We start from the raw sequence: 21,677 nt of genomic DNA on the forward strand, positions 1-21,677 counted from the left end.
GCAATGTTCCAACTTGTATGCCTGTGCAAAGTGACTCTCAGAACTTGACGTACTTTCGCTTATTGTGACAATATGACAATAATGATGATGATGATGACGACAACAACTGCCAATATTTTGCCTCAGAGACAGACAGGGCTGTGGAGGCCATTACTGAGCTGTGGTAACTGGCAGCTCATATCTACTTAGGACCTGTCAGGCAGCCAGGTTTACAGAGAATGGCTGCTAGAGCATGTACAACACAAACTGTCTCATAGCAACATCCCATTTTTCCACTCCTCTCTCCTACAGTGTTTCTCAACATATTTTAAAAGATCCAGAAGTGAGATGTAGAGTCTCTATCATCATGTGGAACACACTTAAACAACACTCAAAATCCCTCTGTAAAACAAGAAAGAGAGAGTGAGAAGGAGACAGAAGCTAAACATGCAGTATCGTCCATGTGGGTGAAAGTGAAGTAATGCCAAATCTAGACACAAGAAAAGGCCATGGGGGAACCATAGTTCCATGAGGTATAGCATTTCACTATATATGGGGTCTGAAGTTATACATCTATTGCATTGTCTATTTGCATAGTGCTGTGGTATGTACATGTAGTAAGTGTAATTGTAAGCACTAATGTGTACTGGGCTGGTAAAAAAATTATAGTAAGGAGAGAGAGCAATGATGAGAGGCCAGCGGAAAGAGGTCATAGATGTGCTGTAATGTATTGTAGGACAGTGATAGTATAGCTGATACACTTTGGCCCAATCCTTAGTGCACCTGCATGCTACTGACAGTATTTGATAGCAGTGGAAGCTCTCTGCTCCTATCTCCAGCTCTCATCTCTCCCCTTCAATGGAGCTTAATTTTGTTTTTGCTGCCTTTGTTCATTGGGCTTGATGGCTATACAGTTTGATGGCTGTACTAGAAGACACATACACAATCCACAGATAAAACTCTCACATAGCTAGCATACGGGTTATTATTCTCACTCATATACTTGCATACAACCTCAGTTTAAAATAATGACCTTCTCCTATCCATTTGTTCTTACTGTGTGTGTGTGTGTGTGTGTGTGTGTGTGTGTGTGTGTGTGTGTGTGTGTGTGTGTGTGTGTGTGTGTGTGTGTGTGTGTGTGTGTGTGTGTGTGTGTGTGTGTGTGTGTGTGTGTGTGTGTGTGTGTGTGTGTGTGTGTGTGTGTGTGTGTGCTTTCAGAGTGTCTGTGGGCTGTTTTCTCTACCTCTCCTGTGATAGCATTTCTTTTAACTTTATCTCCCTTTGTAAATGCTACGGGCAGAGTCTCCCACAGACAATTCCCTCTCTCTCTCCTCACGCTCCAACACAACACATTAATTCACCCACCTCTCTCCTTCCTCTTTACCACAAGACACACTCATTCCCCCCTCACCTCACTTTTATTTTAGTTTCATGACGGTCTTCATCCATAATTATCGGTTACACAATTATACAGTAATTGTGGCAGCACTACCTCACACTCATCCCCCTCTCTACAACTCAATGCACTCATCTACACATCCCTCTCACTCTCTACAACATACCACATACATCCAGCCATCCCCTATCCTCACTATTTCCTTAAGATGTTTTCATCCACTCATCATCCTGTTTCCTTTCCAGCATAGCCAACCTCCCACAGCAACATGCCTCTCTCCAGTTGTAAACAGCAATCACTGTCTGAGCTCCACAGTGGATCTTAGTGAAATACCGTTCCAGCAAAAACAAGAGCATATACTGTAACTCTCATCCAGGGCGTTTCAGGAATGGCCACAGGAATTGGCCAACCCCTGAGGACTCTACCCTGATGAGGGCCAACACACGTGCCGTGGCCTCTCCCCAAAACAGAACAGATCATTGTATTACAGGAACACAGTGACTCCATCCGTCTTCAGCCCCACTGAGAGCTGAGGCAGGTGGGGCTGATGACAAAACATGAACAATCGATTATCTACACTCAAGATTTTTGAACAGTTGTGAGTCAAGGGTAGATTGAGTTAATTTAATGAAAACATGCAATGGAGTATTTACAGTCATACATCGACTGTTAGATGTACAGTATCATAAATACTCAAATGTTATTTGTCACATGCGCCAAATACCGTGAAATGCTTACTTACAAGCCCTTAACCAACAATGTTCAAGAGTTAAGAAAATATTTACAAAATAAACAAAAGTTTAACAAAAATGCAATAAAAAGTAACACAATAAAGTAACAATAACAAGGCTTTATACAGGGGGTAACAGTACCGAGTCAATGTGAAGGGGTACAGATTAGTCGAGGTCATGTAGGTAAAGTAAAGTGACTATGTAATAATCCGGGTGGCCGTTTGATTACAGTTACCCCCTGTATATGTGTTGCAGAGTTATATATCGCTTATGGAATTGGCTGCCAGGGTGATGAAGCTGAAGATAAAGCTCCAAAAGCCGGCGAAGAGGAGAGACTTTATACAAAACACTTGTCTTCAGGGGGTGCGTCACATGAGAGGTTTGGTTCGCGATTTAGTTACACATTTCAGCCTAACCACATAAACAGTCAGGGGTGAGCAGCTGTCAATATTTGTATCATAGTACTTTGAGGATTCATGTTTACAAAGATTTCACTCTCCATTTACATAACTCAGACAGCAAAGAGGAAATTAGAGTGGAGGACTAGGGGTGAATAAGGGGGAGAAGATGGCGAAAGATTGAGAGGTGTGTGTGTGCATGCGTGTGTGTCTGTATGAATGAATGCGTGGGTCTGCATATATATACATGTGCATTTGTTTGTAAGGTGTGTGTTCCAACTGAAAACAGGGATTGATCATGAGTGAATGACTCTCCAAGTGCACTTGGGGAATAGGCTAAGCGGACTTGCACAATAGGGCTTTGGCCCAAAACTGAAACAATAAACACAGAATCGTGTGAAATGGTGGGGATTGTGAAACTGAGCATTGAGGACTTGGCTCCCATTAGGGGCTGCCGATCACGAAGCCATCTAACTTATCATAGAGATGTCCCACTTAATCGATCAACTTAACATTTACGTGGAAAATGCAATGTCATTACCAACAGGGAACAAATACTTATGCAATCATGCTACAAGTAAAATTTGTCTGCCTTGAAGCCTCCATACCCATCAAGTTCTGAAGGTTGAGAGCACCTCTTTACAAAAGGACAACAGTGGCACCAAGTGGCAGCAGTGGTAAGTGCATCTTCTTTGGGGGTTATTGGCAGACGACAACCCCAAAAAGTGTATTGTCATCACCTACTGTGCAGGATGAAAACATAAGAGCCCCCAAAAACTGGAGCATTGTGGGTAAAATTGTATCTTCATACAAACTACCAAAATAGACTAAACAAATGAAAACATTTTTCTTCTGTTAAAATCAAAAAGCAAACTCCGATCCCTACTGGAGGGTGGGATATCTTCCGATGCCAGTACACTTTGTAGATCGTCTGCTGAAAACTCTTGCAGGCCCAGAAACTTTTCTCACCAATTTATTTATTTATTTGTCACTTGTACCGTATAGTTTAGAACTGTGGCAATGAACGCCACAAAATCCCCCCAAAATTCCATCCGGTTCTCTTAACTGTCAACAGACATTCTCAATGGGCTATGGGGCCTCCACTACCTTATCTTCTAATACAGCATCACTTGTTCTCGCAACTCTTTTAAATTGCCTCCACATAGGAGATGGAGATCCTGACCTTCCACCAAAATCTCCTTCACCCTTACAAGACACTCCATGAACTCAGGAGCAACACTGCTCCTCTGTGTGCTGATCTTCAAAAATGTGCAACATGGCCCTTCGCCATTTTTACATTCTACTAGTTTGGGGACTAATGGTCTTGCCTTGTTACTCGGAGGAGATTGGGGAGGGTAATGCTTTTTCAATTTCAGTCAGGGGGAAGGTTTAGTATTTGTTTTATTTCGTCCAGGGGAGGGTCATGTAATTGGTAATCGATTAAATGTCATATTTCTCAGTGTTTGAGAATTAGTTATATCTTAATGTGTGCCCGATGCTGCCCCCCCTGATTCTCTGCTAGGTGCACAATATCAAGTGCGCCTAGTGTAGTCTCAATCAAATGATTCATAGACTACACTATAGGCTAAAGGCAAAGGCTATGTGAATAGCGTGCTCGGAAAAAGCACAGGCCAAAGTAATATTTCTAAGAAAATGTACTTCCTTCATGAGTTTTTGCGCTGCTGGGATGGTGTATATAAAATTGGGCCACAATGTATTAAGAAGCGATTTTACCATGTTTCCACCAAACTGCAGATACAAATCCGTGCGTGATTACTTAGTGCACACAAAATTTACTTTTTCACTAAAGTTTTCATGTACCGAATAAAAAATGTAATGTTCAATGTCTTTCCATCGCATAGTTTTGTCACAAAAATATTGCGTTAAATAGCACTCGGGTCTTGGCACAAGCCAACAGTTTGCAGATACAGTATGGGTAGGCTAGTCTACATGATGAGATTAGAGCGATAATGTTTTGATTTGTTAAAATGGCAGTCAAGCATCGATCATCACTGGAATAAGACCCTCAACATTTATTGGAGCGGCGCATCAAGCTCATACCATGCACTTTCACCAGCCTGTAAAGTTCATCATCATTTATTTCATCTGTATCCTAATTTAAACTTCATGATTTTGAACCGTAGTGGGTGAACCACACACCATGTCCTTGCATGACTCCGAGTTTAATTCAAGATCAATATTTGCGCATAAAGGCGTTTCCACCGCCATTTCTCGCATAATTAATATTACCAACACAAAAAGATCCCACTAAGTCGAACGAACAAATTATCTTTTGGCATTTTATGAAATTGTACCGAAACTTCCTGTTTCCACCACAGCTGTTGAGACTTTCCTGGCAAAACTGGATGGAAACGTAGTTGACTGATTTGAAATCCGAGTGAACTAGGTAGGCCCACTGTCTTAAGACATTTGATGGAACATTTTTAACCTTTATTTAACTATGCAAGTCCAATGTAAGAACAAATTCTTATGTACAATGATGGCCTACCAAGAGGTAAAAGGCCTCCTGCAGGGACGGGGTTGGGATTCAAAATGTAAGACAAAACACACATCAAGAGGAGAGACAACACTACATAAAAAGAGACTTCAAACGACAACCCATGGTAGCAACACATGACAACATAGCATGGTTGCAACACAACACGGCAGCGGCACAAACATGGTACAGACATTGTTAGGCACAGACAACAGCACAAAGTGCCAAAAGGTAGTAATGGTATACATAGAGAATTAATCTCGTGGGGGCCACTCTCTCCACACAGATGGGATGACATGGACTCCCGTTACTACATCCGCATGCGGTATGAGAAGAGGCTGAGGGAGGGGCTGGAGGACAGGTCTGGAGGACAAGATCAGCCAATCGGTAGGTTTACTAACAAGTAGTTAAGTCTTTTTGTGTGGCCTTATCTAAAGTGTGGGCAATTTATACTTTATAAATATTTTGACTGACCAGTAATTTCTCACAAAAAAATGGAAATGCCATTGGAAGACATTCCAGCAGCACCTGATGCTCCTTAAGGTCTCAAAATAGCCTAGAGCATATCAATGGTAAAACACACAACACAGGATGTTAAAGGAACTATACTACATAACCTAAAGTATGTGGACACCCCTGTATGTTGGAACATTGCTGTGGGGACTTGCTTCCATTCAGCCACGAGCATTAGTGGGGCCGGGCACTGAAGTTGGGCGATTAGACCTGGCTCACAGTCGGCATTCCAATTCATCCCAAAGGTGTTCAATGAAGTTGAGGTCAGGGCTCTGTGCAGGCCAGTCAAGTTCTTCCACACCAATCTCGACAAACCATTTCTGTATGGACTTTGCTTTGTGCACGGGGGCATTGTAATGATGAAACAGGAAAGGGCCTTCCCCAAACTGTTGCCACAAAGTTGGAAGCACAAAATTGTCTAGAATGTCATAGTATGCTGTAGAGTTAATATTTCCTTTCACTGGAAGTAAGTGGCCTGAACCATGAAAAACAGCCCCAGACTATTATTCCTCTTCCACCAAACTTTACAGTTTGCACTATGCATTGGGGCAGATGGTGAAGTGTGATTCATCACTCCGGAGAATGAGTTTCCACTGCTCCAGAGTCCAATGTCGGCGAGCTTTATACCACTCCAGCCGACGCTTGGCATTGCGCATGGTGATGTGTGCGGCTGCTCTGCCATGGAAACCCATTTCATGAATCTTACGACGAACAGTTCTTGTGCTGACGTTGCTTCCAGAGGCAGTTTGGATCTCAGTAGTGAGTGTTGCAACTGACAGATGATTTGTACGCACTTCAGCACTTGCCGGTCCCGTTCTGTGAGCTTGTGTGGCCTACCACTTCGCGACTGAGACGTTGTTGCTCCTAGATGTTTTGACTTCTAAATAACAGCACTTACAGTAAACAGGGCAGCTCTAGCAGAGCAGAAATTTGACAAACTGACTTTCTGGGCAAACCCAGATTAGACTGCTCTAAGGAGAGACTGCAATCCACACTTTGGTTTTGGTAGAAAAGTCACTGCCGAGAAAAGCTTATGTTTGTATTTTCGGCCTGAAAACATTTTTACTCAGCACTTAGTGTGTCTGAAGCATAGGTGAAATTGCCAAGGGGGAATATGTCCAATATTCAGGGGGGAGGGGCTATCCACTTATACTTTGTTTTGAAAATACCCCTCCATATACTCATCGAGACATAAGTAATGTCAAACTGTGTAGAATTGCAGGAGATGCGTTTTAAATGTAAAAAATAATAATCTGCTCATTGTTGAACCATTATGTTCCATGGGCTATTTTGAGACCTTAAGGAGCATCAGGTACTGCTGGAATGTCTACCAATTGCATTTGCTGGAATGTCTACCCATTTACCTATTACTCTGTTCTCATTTAGTGGGCAGAATGTAACTGGCGTGGTCTGAATTCCTTATAAAAGCAGGAATGGCTTTTTCCACAGTCTGGTACCAGGACTAGTACTGATCTTTGTATGTTGTTGTCGTTGTCTAGGGCGTTGGTCGCCAGGTGATGGAGAAGCAGGGCTGGAAGGAGGGAAAGGGCCTGGGTAACAGTCGGGCAGGGATTCCAGAAGCCCTGGAGAATGAAGGACAGCATCCCAAATGCAAGAGGGGCTTTGGGTGAGTGCAACATATACTATCACAATAATTACAATAACAATTCAATCTATGGCCTTTGTAACTTGGATATGTAGGGAAAGTAACAAAAAGTTAAGGGATATTACAAGTTATTCTTGTTGACATCCAGGCAAATAAAAACCCTGATTACAATATGCTGTTTTGTGCAGGTACCACGGAGAGAAGCTGAGCTCCTACTTTGTGAAAAGTCCAAACCAGACTTGTGCATATCCACGGTGTATGATAAACCCAAAGACATAGACCAAGGAGATCCCTTATTGAGACACCATCACAAAACGAGCATGAAGTACAGAGGCTGGCAGCCAGGTAGCAGCATTGGGCCAAAAAGATGACAACACTATTTACATGTTGATACAATTTTTCTTATTGCTATTGAGAACTTTTTTCCCATTAGAATTCGTGCTTTGTTTATATTAAAGCATTCATCATACAAGGAATTTGTTTAAATTATTTTATCTTGTCTCCTAAATGAATTACACATTTATAAATTTGACCATAGTATGATTGAACCAGAAGTAATTATTTTAGCCAGTAGTAGTTGGCTAGACCTGCCTTCTGCCTGCAAGAATAAGGCCGTGACCTCAGCGATTTTCCTTCAAAATAAAGTCCCGCAATGAAGGTAAAATGTTTTATACCAATGGTCGAAATTTGTAACATTTTATGAGCAAATGTTGTCAGACTTGTTTCACAATATGAAAGAAGGAATAAGGGTAGCACATATTATAGCAATGACATTAACAGTATTAAATGTAAATTACTAGATATCATGGTAACAGTAACACAAATAAGACAATGCTATTAATAATATTATAATCAACTTTAGAAAACACTTAAATCCCATTGTTAATGAACTTATTAAATTTGCATGATGTTCAGTACATTTTTCATATTGGACATACTGCACCATAGTACACAATTTCCTGAACATTGTGTCACAGTAAAATGGTGGTCAATTCTAATCAGGAGCACTTCTAGTTTCCAAATTCATAGTGTACAACTCCTTGGGAGTGTCAATTTTTTTTTAAATCAACATGTTTTAGATTTCACAGCTTTGCACACTCTTGGCATTCTCTCAACCAGCTTCATGAGGTAGTCACCTGGAATGCATTTAAATTAACAGGTGTGTTTCTTTCCTTAATGCATTTGAGCCAATCAGTTGTTTTGAGAAGGTATACAGAAAGCCCTATTTGGTAAAAGACCAAGTCCATATTATGGCAAGAACAGCTCAAATAAGCAAAGATAAATGACAGTCCATCATTACTTTCAGACATGAAGGTCGGTCAATATGGAGAATTTTAAGAACTTTGGAAGTTTCTTCAAGCGCAGTCGCAAAAACCATCAAGCTCTATGATGAAACTGGCTCTCATGAGGACCGCCACAGGAATGGAAGATCCAGAGTTACCTCTGCTGCAGAGGATAAGTTCGTTAAAGTTACCAGCCTCATAAATTGCAGCCCAAATATATGCTTCACAGAGTTCAAGTAACAGACACATCTCAACATCAACAGTTCAAGGGAGACTGCGTGAATCAGGACTTCATGTTATAATTGCTGCAAAGAAACCACTAATAAAGGACACCAATAAGAAGAGACTCGCGTGGGCCAAGAAACACGAGCAATGGACATTAGACCAGTGGAAATCTGTCCTTTGGTCTGATGAGTCCAAATTTGAGATTTTTGGTTCCAACCGCTGTGTCTTTGTGAGACGCAGAGTAGGTGAATCGATTATCTCTGCATGTGTGGTTCCCACCGTTGAAGCATGGAGGAGGTGGTGGTAGTAATTTGCTGATGACACTGTCAGTGATTAATTTAGAATTCAAGGCACAGTTAATCATTGTGGCTAACACAGAATTCTGCAGCGATACGCCATCCCATCTGCTTTGCGCTTAGTGGGACTATCGTTTGTTTTTCAACAGGATAATGACCCTTAACACACCTCCAGGCTGTGTAAGGACTATTTGACCAAGGAGAGTGATGGAGTGCTGCATCAGATGACCTGGCCTCCACAATCACCCGACCTCAACCCAATTGAGATGGTTTGGGATGAGTTGGACCGCAGAGTGAAGAAAAAGCACCCAACAAGTGCTCATATGTGGGAACTCCATCAAGACTGTTGGAAAAGCATTCCTCATGAAGCTGGTTGAGAGAATGTCGAGAGCTTGCACACCTGTCATCAAGGCAAAGGGTGGCTACTTTGAAGAATCTGAAATATAAAATATATTTTGATTTGTTTAACACTTTTTTGGTTACTACGTGAATCCATATGTGTTATTTCATAGAGTTTCTACAATGTAGAAAATAGTAAAAAAATAAATAAAGAAAAACCCTTGAAAAAGTAGGTGTGTCCAAACTTTTGACTGGTACTGTATATATACTTTTTTTCTCTCACAAAAGTAGTGCACTGGGCATTTACTAGTCCTGTATTAGCGGACCAATATAGCCGTCTATAGCATGGGCCAAAAAAATGTGCAGCACCCCTATCACCAAACATCTTTCCATGGCACTTGATATTGTGTGCCCAGCAGAGAATCAGAGATGAAGGGCGGTATTGGGCACACATCGATATATAGCCTAATAAGCAACTAATTCCATAACACTGAAGTACTGACATTTCATCAATTACAAATTACAGTGCATTTGGAAAGTATTCCGACCCCTTGACTTTTCCACTTTGTTATTTTCAACTTTATTCTAAAATTGATTCAATTAATTTTCTTCCTCAATCTAAACACAATACACATAATGACAAATTGAAAAACAAGTTTAGAATTTTTGGCTAATTTATAAAAAATATTACTCATGAATTTAAACAATATATTTACAAAAAGATCAACAACTTCCACTCGGTTCTCTTTCTGATTTCTGCAAATGCCCTTGGCGAGTCACATAACGTCTCAAATGTCCTAGGCTTTCAGTTCCTGAAAGACAAAATGAAACTTTAGAGAATCATGCACCATATAACATTTAACAGATGATCATCATTTCAAATCCAGAATATGTGCATAAAGATTCTTTCAATAAACCCTCCAATACAATTGACAAGATGACTTAATTAATTTTATGCATCATTCATTACACAAAAGGCATTCCATAAAATTTGATTGTCCTCAAACTCATGACTTCCTTGAACTCATTAATAATAAATAAAATAAATGCTTTTAATAACTTATGTAAAAACAATTCATAAGGTGACTTATTTAATTCAAGTCGTTCAAAATTAATAACCTATCTAAAATTCATATGAAAGTATAGAGCTTTCATTCATTATTCAGCTCCAACTTTCCAAGTACTTTGTTTTTTGTCAACTCATACAACATACACTCTCTCATACCCTTGAGACAAAATCGATTAATACTTCCTCCAAAAGGAATGCTTTGGAAAACAAACACTCTGTTTTTATATGTCAATTGCTATGGCTACCCAATATGAGGATTTCACATTCACAGGTATTATCACTACCTCAAAACACCACCAATTGAACACTGCTCCTGAGAGACCTTTGTCAGAACATCTGTTTGCTAATAGAGGTTACGCAATTCTTGGCTAACAAAAGAAACAGTAGCCATTAATACATTATTTTATTTATTGTGAGATGTCACCTGATTGTTGTAAACATATTTAATCCCACCACTAAACCACTTTCCATTTCTAATTGTATCCTAATCTCCTCTAGATAGTGGCGATGGTAGGCACTTCGGTGGACTGGGCATTTCACCAGGTGAATGTTTATCATTGCGTCGATGGAAATTCTGTATGTTTGTGCTCTGTGTTCTTCTATATGCTACCACAACAAATGAAGTGTCAGAAAATAAATGTTTGACTAATTCAAAGGTATAGTCAACTGTAGATTGTGATGGTGTACATCTTGTATATGTATATTTATCTGAAATTGTGATTACACTAGGCAATTCATATGTGTGCTTGCTATGTCTGCTGGACAGAGTATAATGTGTAGGTAAATTGCTTTCGGTTGTCTATGTTCGTAAGTCAACAAAGAGCTATTTGAAAGTTTAATGCTTAAAACCAGCAAATCAAACTGTTTGGGGACAGAGATGGTTGAGACAACCGAGCACTGAAGGTGTTCATTGGTAAAGATTGCCACTGTCTTGCCGAAAAAGATTATAACCAGAAAAGGTTAACATCAGTGTTCAAAACACTTTCTTAAACCACGTCTCAGTAATGACCAACACATCTGGACTGGAGCTGTGAACACACACTTTCAATTGATACATTTTAAGCTTCTAGTGTTAGCGTGCAGAAATCAGTGAGGCAGATATCAGAGCACAGGTTATAATTGGGGCTAGCAACAGTAGATGGGCCAGGGTGTAGATGCACATTTCCAGATATCATCAGCAGTAATACAATCAGGGCACTGCAGAGGACAGGAAGAGCTCTGTTGATTTATGACATTTGAATGTGTATTAGATGGCAACAAGATCATATTGTACAGCAATTTCATCAGGTAACATGAAGACAAAGCCAGCGAGAGGTGGTTAGAATAGAGAGTCAGGGTCTTGAGTGTTGGAACAAACAGTCTGACCCACTGTTGGGTAAATGCATTAATTTAACCTTTATTTAACCAGGTAAGCTAGTTGAGAAAAGGTTGTCATTTACAACTGTGACCTGGCCAAGATAAAGCAAAGCAGTACGATATAAACAACAACACAGAGTTACACATTTTATCAGGCAAGTAAGTTAAGAACAAATTCTTATTTTTAAGTGAGGACCTACTGGGTTAACTGCCTTGTTCAGGGGCAGAACAACAGATTTGTACCTTGTCAGCTCAGGGATTTGATCTTGCAATCTTTCAGTTACTAGTCCAACACTCTAACCACTAGGCCACGCTACTACCATAAAAACAATGTGCTATCTGGTTTGTTTACTAAAAGGAACTTGCAATTATTACTTTTGATAAAGTATTTTAGCAATTACATTCACCTTTGAAGTATATTTAAATCAAATACTTTAAGACTTTTACTCAAGTAGTAACGTTGTTACTTTATTCATTTTCTATCAAGGTGTCTTTACTTTTAAAGTTTTACAATTGTGTACTTTTTCCACCACTGGTGTTAACTAGCAAAATTATAAAAATGTGCATATTAATTTAGAGATGTTAGTCCGTAAAAGATGTTTACACGTATCTGCGCTAACCTGGCTAGTTTCCCATGGTAGGTATAATTTGTGGAACGTTCCATCAGGAATCTGTTAAAACACTTCGTATATAACAAGGATGCCAACAAACGCATACAAAAGTAGCATGATCAATTCACATAGCTAACTAGCTGCCGATTAGGCATCAACTCACCACGTAGCTTATAATTATTGTTTGTCCATAGGCTACCAGTGAGGACCGACATCTTTCGGAAAAAACGTGGTGTGTGGAAAAACTCAACAAAGTTGCCCACTCCCTACCTGGTATTCTATGTTGCCGCTATACAACTTTGTGTTGTTTGTTGGCAACCTTGTTATTTATGAAGTTGTTGGAACATTCCACATATTATACCTGCTCAGTCCACGTCTGGATCCCAAGGAGTGCACGTTTTGGTTTTTGCCTTAACACTACACAGCCGATACAAATCCTGATAATTCGTTTATATTTTTTTAAACGCCTGTTGATTTATTAGAATCAGTTGTGTAGTGTTATGGCAAAACCCAAAACGTGCACTCCTTGGGGTCCCGAGGACCGAGTTTGGGAAACCCTGCGCTTGGCCCATAATAGCTGATGAACGCTCTGTTCTCTTTAATCGAGGCGGATGTTGTTGTTGCTAGCGAAAGTTATCAAAACTCAACTCCGCTAATAATTGAGCCTAATTTAAGAAATGTATTGTTTGCTGTATTGATGGAGAATTTGGGGCGTTGACAAGTAGGCCTAGCTATTTGTATTTGTGTTTTATGGGTTTGTGCTTTATTAGTGTTGAGTCATAGGGCCTAGAGGTTGTGCTCATATCACTGAGCGAGTTCTAATAACCTGAGCAGCAGTGCACCAGTCAATTGCCTTGTGACATTAACGGGCAAAATCGGTGAGGGAGGAGCGCCCTTCTCAAATCGAACAGCATGGTTCATTGTTCAGAAACGCATCCCTTTCCATAAAATATATGTTTGAATTTTCAAACTAGTTTTCATTGGGAAGGCAGATAAAGTGTTTTTATTAAAAACAATCACTTTTGCTTTTAATAAAAGTAGAAGCCAACTCATTACTCCACATGCTTTATAATCTAGCCTAGGCTTTGAACAGAGCACCCGGCTCACCTCCGAGGGGGCAGCCTGTTTCAAAAATGAATGTCATCACATTTCACCCTGTGCAAACTCGCCCCACCGGGATAACCTGAGACAGATAATTGAATCCCTGCACTCTCTCACTAACACTCCCTCTTTAAACACTCAGCTGACTGCAGTGCACCTTGTGGACTCTCATTACTGCGCTGACCCAGCTACGTTCATCTCGGTCTTGTGCACCTCCCTGTCCACCATGCTACACGTGGAGCTACCCCACGTCAACATCCTCTCCAAGATGGACCTCATCGAGCAGTACTGCAAACTGGGTGAGATGCTAACCATGTGTATGTGACGAATAACATTTGATTTGATGAGACGTCCTGAGTGATGATGAATATGGGCTTTGTATGGCTATATTCCCACAGTTTCACTCAGAAGTGTTTGATTTGACAGTTTGTCTTTAGCTGGGGGATTTAGTTAATTTTTGCACTTTGTCTCTGTGATAGCTTTCAACCTGGACTTCTACACAGATGTTATGGACCTGACATATCTGCTGGATCACTTGGCTGCTGACCCTTTCTTTAGGAAGTTCCTCAAACTAAATGAGAAATTCGCAGGGGTCATACAAGACTACGGCCTTGTCTCTTTTGTGCCTCTCAATGTGCAGGTGAGACTTTGCTGCTACCTCTTAGAAGTTCACTGGTTCTTGGGCATCTGCTGGTTCTGGATCATATTTATGGGACATAAAGTTCAGTACCTCTCTCTTCAGATATTTTTATTCCACTTCGTGCCTACTAGTGAACACAACCTTGACAACACTTTGTCTAAACTCATAATAAATACTGGTCCATTTTAGAAGGTGAGGTAAGGGTAAAACACTGTAGTCTCAAACTGGAGGATGAAGCTTGCGTTTACATTTTTTGCCACTTAACCAATGACATCCTGCACTTTGCTCCATCTCCAGGACAGGGAGAGTATGACGCAGGTCCTGCGGACAGTGGACAAAGCCAACGGCTGCTGCTTCGGTGACCTTGAGGAGAGGAACCTGGCATGCAATGATGTCAGCCACTGTGGGAGCAGACTTTCAGTTCACCTTGTATCCTTTACTCGCAGCTGCTATTTTGATTTATGTATTTGTTATTAACCAGTCAATTTCACATGCTCAACCTATGAAACAAAGCAATTTGAAATGTAAAAGGTTTTAAATGCCCAGCTCAGTCCAAAACAAAATATTCCTGCGTGTTATTTACATTATATATATATATATATACACTGCTAAAAAAAAGGGAACACTAAAATAACACATCCTAGATCTGAATGAATGAAATATTCTTATTAAATACTTTTTTCTTTACATAGTTGAATGTGCTGACAACAAAATCACACAAATTATCAATGGAAATCAAATTTATCAACCCATGGACGTCTGGATTTGGAGTCACACTCAAAATTAAAGTGGAAAACCACACGACAGGCCGATCCAACTTTGATGTAATGTCCTTAAAACAAGTCAAAAATTAGGCTCCGTAGTGTGTGTGGCCTCCACGTTCCTGTATGACCTCCCTACAACGCCTGGGCATGCTCCTGACGAGGTGGTGGATGGTCTCCTGAGGGATCTCCTCCCAGACCTGGACTAAAGCATTCGCCAACTCCTGGACAGTCTGTGATGCAACAGTCTGTTGGTGGATGGAGCGAGACATGATGTCCCAGATGTGCTCAATTGGATTCAGGTCTGGGGAACGGGCGGGCCAGTCCATAGCATCAATGCCTTCCTCTTGCAGGAACTGCTGACACACTCCAGCCACATGAGGTCTAGCATTGTCTTGCATTAGGAGGAACCCAGGGCCAACCGCACCAGCATATGGTCTCACAAGGGGTCTGAGGATCTCATCTCGGTACCTAATGGCAGTCAGGCTACCTCTGGCGAGCACATGGAGGGCTGTGCGGCCCCCCAAAGAAATGCCACCCCACCCCCTGACTGACCCACCGCCAAACCGGTCATGCTGGATGTTGCAGGCAGCAGAACGTTCTCCACGGCGTCTCCAGACTCTGTCACGTCTGTCACATGTGCTCAGTGTGAACCTGCTTTCATCTGTGAAGAGCACAGGGCGCCAGTGGCGAATTTGCCAATCTTGGTGTTCTCTGGCAAATGCCAAACGTCCTGCACAGTGTTGGGCTGTAAGCACAACCCCCACATGTGGACGTCGGGCCCTCATACCACCCTCATGGAGTCTGCTTCTAACCGTTTGAGCAGACACATGCACATTTGTGGCCTGCTGGAGGTCATTTTGCAGGGCACTGGCAGTGCTCCTCCTTGCACAAAGGCGGAGGTAGCGGTCCTGCTGCTGGTTTGTTGCCCTCCTACGTTCTCCTCCACGTCTCCTGATGTACTGGCCTGTCTCCTGGTAGTGCCTCCATGCTCTGGACACTACGTTGACAGACACAGCAAACCTTCTTGCCACAGCTCACATTGATGTGCCATCCTGGATGAGCTGCACTACCTGAGCCACTTGTGTGGGTTGTAGACTCCGTCTCATGCTACCACTAGAGTGAATGCACAGCCAGCATTCAAAAGTGACCAAAACAGCAGCCAGGAAGCATAGGAACTGAGATGTGGTCTATGGTCACCACCTGCAGAACCACTCCTTTATTGGGGGTGTCTTGCTAATTGCCTATAATTTCCACCTGTTGTCTATTCCATTTGCACAACAGCATGTGAAATGTATTGTCAATCAGTGTTGCTTCCTAAGTGGACAGTTTGATTTCACAGAAGTGTGATTGACTTGGAGTTACATTGTGTCGTTTAAGTGTTCCCTTTATTTTTTTGAGCAGTGTACATACATACATACATACATACATACATACATACATACATACATACATACATACATACATACATACATACATACATACATACAAACATACATACAAACATACATACATACATACATACATACATACATACATACATACATACATACATACATACATACATACATACATACATACATACATACATACATACATACATACATACAAACATACATACATACATACATACATACATACATACATACATACATACATACATACATACATACATACATACATACATACATACATACATACATACATACATACATACATACATACATACATACGGTACCAGTCAAAAGTTTGGACACCTACTCATTCAAGGGTTTTCCTTTATTTTTACTATTTTCTGCATTGTAGAATGTTAGTGATGACAAACAATGAAATAACACACATGGAATCATGTAGTAACTAAAAAAGTGTTAAACAAATCAAAATATATTTGACATTCTTCGAAGTAGCCACCCTTTGCCTTGATGACAGCTTTGCACACTCTTGGCATTCCCTCAGCCAGCTTCACCTGGAATTCTTTTCCAACAGTTTCGAAGCACTTTGGCTGCTTTTCCTTAACTCTGCGGTCCAACCAGCTTCATGAGGTAGTCACCTGTAATACACTTCAATAAACAGGTGTACCTTGTTAAAAGTAAATGTGTGGAATTTCTTCCCTTCTTAATGCATTTGAGCCAATCAGTTGTGTTGTGACAAGGTAGGGCTGGTATAGAGAAGATAGCCCTATTTTTTTTATTTTACCTTTATTTTACTAGGCAAGTCATTTACGGCTTAGGAACAGTGGGTTAACTGCCTGTTCATGGGCAGAACGGCAGATTTGTACCTTGTCAGCTCGGGGATTCAAACTTGCAACCTTTCGGTTACTAGTCCAACGCTCTAACCACTAGGCTACCCTGCCGGTAAAAGGCCAAGTCCATAGTATGGCAAGAACTGCTCAAATAAGCAAAGAGAAATGACAGTCCACCATTACTTTAAGACATAAAGGTCAGTAAATTAAGAAACTTTGAAAGTTTCTTTAAGTGCAGTCGTGAAAACCAAAAAACACCACTGTTCCTAGGCCGTCATTGAAAATAAGAATTTGTTCTTAACTGACTTGCCTAGTTAAATAAAGGTAAAAGAAAAAGAAAAAAAGCGATATGATGAAACTGGCTCTCATGAGGACCGCCACGGGAAACGAAGACCCAGAGTTACCTCTGCTGCTGAGGATAAGTTCATTAGACTTACCAGCCTCAGATTGCAGCCAAATAAATGCTTCATAGTGTTCAAGTAACAGACACATCTCAATATCAACTGTTCAGGGGAGACTGCATGAATCAGGTCTTCATGTTTGAATTGCTGCAAAGAAACCACTAATAAAGGACACCAATAAGAAGAGTCTTGCTTGGGCCAAGAAACACTAGCAATGGACATTAGACTAGTGTAAATCTATCCTTTGGTCTGATTTGAGATGTTTGGTTCCAACTGCCGTGTCTTTGTGAGACGCAGAGTAGGTGAACGGATGATTCCCTCCATGAAGCATGGAAGAGGAGGTATGATGGTGTAATGGGTGCATTGCTGGTGACACTGATTTATTTAGAATTCAAGGCACACTTAACCAGCATGGCTACCACAGCATTCTGCAGTGATACACCATCCCATCTGCTTTGCACTTAGTGAGACTATCATTTGTTTTTCAACAGGACAATGACCCAAAACACACCTCCAGGCTGTGTAAGGGTTATTTGACTAAGGAGAGTGATGGAGTGCTGCATCAGATGACTTAGCCTCCACAATCACCTGACCTCAACCCAATTGAGAACGTTTGGGATGAGTTGGACCGCAGAGTGAAGGAAACGCACCCAACAAGTGCTCATATGTAGGAACTCCTTCAAGACTGTTGGAAAAATATTGTGTGTGCGTGCTGTCGTCAAGTGTGCAAAGCTGTCGTCAAGGCGGAGGGTGGCTACTTTAAAGATTCTCAAATATAACATTTTGTTTAACACTTTTTTTGTTTACATGATTCCATATGTGTTATTTTATCGTTTTGATGTCTTATTATACTACAATGTAAAAATAAAGAAAAACCCTTGAATGAGTAGATGTGTCCACATTTTTGACTGGTACTGTATGTCAATAAAATATTTCTGGTCCATTTTAAAGGTGGAAGATACTCCACATATTTCCACACTGAGGTTGGAATAATACTGTAAGATTTTGATAATACCTTTTTAATGTACGAGCTGTTTGAATAGACCACCTGAAATTTCAGCTTGTTTTGATGGGATGGAAGGTCTGCCTGGTGACATCACGTGGTGGTTAATTAGTTATTATATAACAGGTCGGTCTAATCCTGGATGCTGATTGGTTAAAACTGCATTTTAGTCGGTGTCTATTCAACAAGTTACCACTGGCTAAATCTATGATGTTGAAATGCCTATTTACTTTGTTCCATCTCACTGCTCAATCCAGTGTCTCATCAGCCCAGCCAGACAATTTATAAACTTGATCTCCACTGTAAAAAGCATAAAAACAATATTGCCTATTTCTTTTAGGATAGCAATTGGTTTTCAATAATGGAAATTTGCTTGTCAGTCTCTCTGATATTTGCAACATTGTTTCAATATTGACATTTAATCTCCAGCAGTCCCATAGTAATGAACTTTCAGGGGTGGGGACGAGACAGGCAGCCAACTTTTCTCAGCCAGTCAATCATGAGTCGGCATCATTTATATGGATATATACAAAGTAATGTCAACAGAAAACAGGTGAAATGAAATGCAGCTAGTTTGCGGTCTTTTCAGCTTCAGTTTGAAGTGATTGTTTCTTTTTTAGTATAACGTTTGTTTAACTAGGCAAGTCAGTTAAGAACAAATGATTTTTTACAAGGAAGGCCTAACCCAGACGACGCGTTAGGCTAACTCCTGAACAACAGTGTTCTGACAAGAGCACATTTTCTATGCCAGGTTAAATCGAGCATCATTAGCTCAGTCTTAATAAATGTCACACAAAAACAGCTTAAGCAAATGCAGCTACTTTGCTGTTATTATGGCTGCGCTGTTTGACGTGACTAAGTTAGCCGTAGTTGGCTAGCAAGCAAGGGATAAGAACGTTGCCAGCCAGTATGGCAATAGAACGACTGGGTCGCATCCATTGATACAGAACAAAAATATTTAATGACTTGGGGATCAAAGCCTAGATTTGTGTCCGGACTATATCTCGTGGAAGGATGAAATGGTATGAATAAATTAATTCCCCAATTTAAAAAAATATATATCATTTTAATATGTTGGTAAACCGTTGTATAAAAGTGATAATGCCCTTGAAGGTGGTGTTTGGAGGATATATTGGCATGGTTTGCCCACTTCGTCTCGGGTCTAACAACACCTTGCCAATATACTCTCCAAATCAAATGTTATTTGTCACATGCGCCGAATACAACAGGTTACAACCTGTACAACCTTACAGTGAAATGCTTACTTACAAGCCCTTAACCAACAATGCAGTTTTAAGAAAAGAAAAGTGTTACGTAAACAATAGAAAAAGTAAAAAGTAACAATTTATAAGTAAAAGTAACAAATAATTAGAGGGCAGCAGTAAAATAACAATAGCGAGGCTATATACAATGGGTACCGGTACATGTAAGTGGAGTTAAAATGAGGATGTACAGATGATAAACATAGAGTAAGAGCAGTGTAAAAGAGGGGGGTAATGCAAATAGTCTGGGTAGCCATTTGATTAGCTGTTCATGGATCTTATGGCTTAGGAGTAGAGCCTGATAAGTCTTTTGGACCTAGACTTGGTGCTTTGTATTCGTCTCTGTGGAGTAAAGGTTGTCTAGAGTCCCCCCCCTCTGGTTGCACATTAACATGCTGGTAGAAATGAGGTAAAATGGATTTAAGTGTCCCTGCATTAAAGTCCCAGATTCCGCCTCTGGATGAGCAATTTCCTGTTTGCTGAAGGCAATGTACAGCTCATTGAGTGCGGTCTTAGTGCCAGCATTGGTTTGTGGTGGTATATAGACAGCTATGAAAAATACAAATGTAAACTCTCTTGGTAAATTGTGTGGTCTACGGCTTATCTTGTGACAAGGCTCTACTTCAGGTGAGCAAAACCTCCAGATTTCCTTAAATTTCGTGCACCAGCTGTTGTTTACAAATGTACATAGACCGCCACCCCTTGTCTAACCAGAGGTGGCTGTTCTATCCTATGTGCTCGTAGTTCGTCTATTTTATTATCCAGTGATTGTATGTTGGCTAATAGGACTGATGGTAAAGGCAGATTACCCACTCGCCGTCTGATCCTTCCAAGGCACCCAGACCTACGTCCCTGATATCTCTGTCTCTTTCTCCTGCGAATGATGGGGATGAGGGCCTTGTCGGGTGTCTGGAGTAAATCCGTTGCGTCCGACTCGTTGAATAAAAAAATCTTGAAGTACGGGTGGGTAATCGCTGTCCTGAAATCTAGAAGCTCTTTTCGGTCATAAGAGATGGTGGCAGAAACATGATGTACAAAATAAGTGACAAATAACGGGAAAAAACACACAATAGCACAATTGGTTAGGCACCATTATCATTAATCCAAAAATCGGCTTCTCGGGCATTATCACTTAAATAGGCCAATAACAGCTAGTTTTCCTTTTTCCCCTCCCCACTTAGACCACTCCCAGACAGTCCTCGCAAAATTCTTGCTTGAGAAATTGATATTTGCTAAGAATCTATTTTTGTTTTTATTCAAAAATTGTAAAGAGTAAACAATCTCAATAAGGTACTTAATAGTTACCCAGAAAGGATGTTATATTGTGATACTAACTGTTGCATTTGGACCTTTTTTTTTAAGCAGTCTCTCAGCAAGTGATGACAATTATTTGGGTTTGATTAGTTGGTTCTGTTCTTAACAGATCTGCCTGTAGAGTGCTGCCTACCATAGATGACTGGTCTACACTCCTAAGGATGTCACTGTTAGTCTACACTTGTTGTTTACGGTGCATGTGACAAATATAATTTTGATTAGATTTTCTTAAATTTTACCCCTAGAACTCTAGGAGTGCAAGAGAGGTATGTTGGAGATGGTGAAAAGACTGGAGGAGGTGGTGATGGATCTGTAAATCACCAGACACCAATCAATGGATGCTGCTGACCTCCATGTTGCTTGCACTGTGCCAGCAAAAGACTGACAGTACATTTGTCCAGTGGAAGTGGTGTGTCAAATGCAGCAAATGCTATTCTTCTTTCGCTCTTTTCCTGAACACGTAAATGTTCACTCTTTACTAGTTCCGGCGCCGACAGAGATGGCCGCCTCGCTTCGCGTTCCTAGGAAACTATGCAGTTTTTTGTTTTTTTACGTGTTATTTCTTACATTAGTACCCTAGGTCATCTTAGGTTTCATTACATACAGTCGAGAAGAACTACTGAATATAAGAGCAGCGTCAACTCACCATCAGTA

General features: G+C 40.7%; 1 pseudogene; it reads left to right on the top strand.

Moving 5' to 3' along the window:
- Positions 1-5,297: 5,297 nt before the first annotated feature.
- On the top strand, positions 5,298-21,339 carry LOC135521629 (GPN-loop GTPase 2-like; annotated as a pseudogene).
- Positions 21,340-21,677: the final 338 nt, after the last annotated feature.

Source organism: Oncorhynchus masou, chromosome 30, assembly GCF_036934945.1.
Source record: "Oncorhynchus masou masou isolate Uvic2021 chromosome 30, UVic_Omas_1.1, whole genome shotgun sequence".
In the NCBI taxonomy this organism is placed as follows: Eukaryota; Metazoa; Chordata; class Actinopteri; order Salmoniformes; family Salmonidae; genus Oncorhynchus; species Oncorhynchus masou.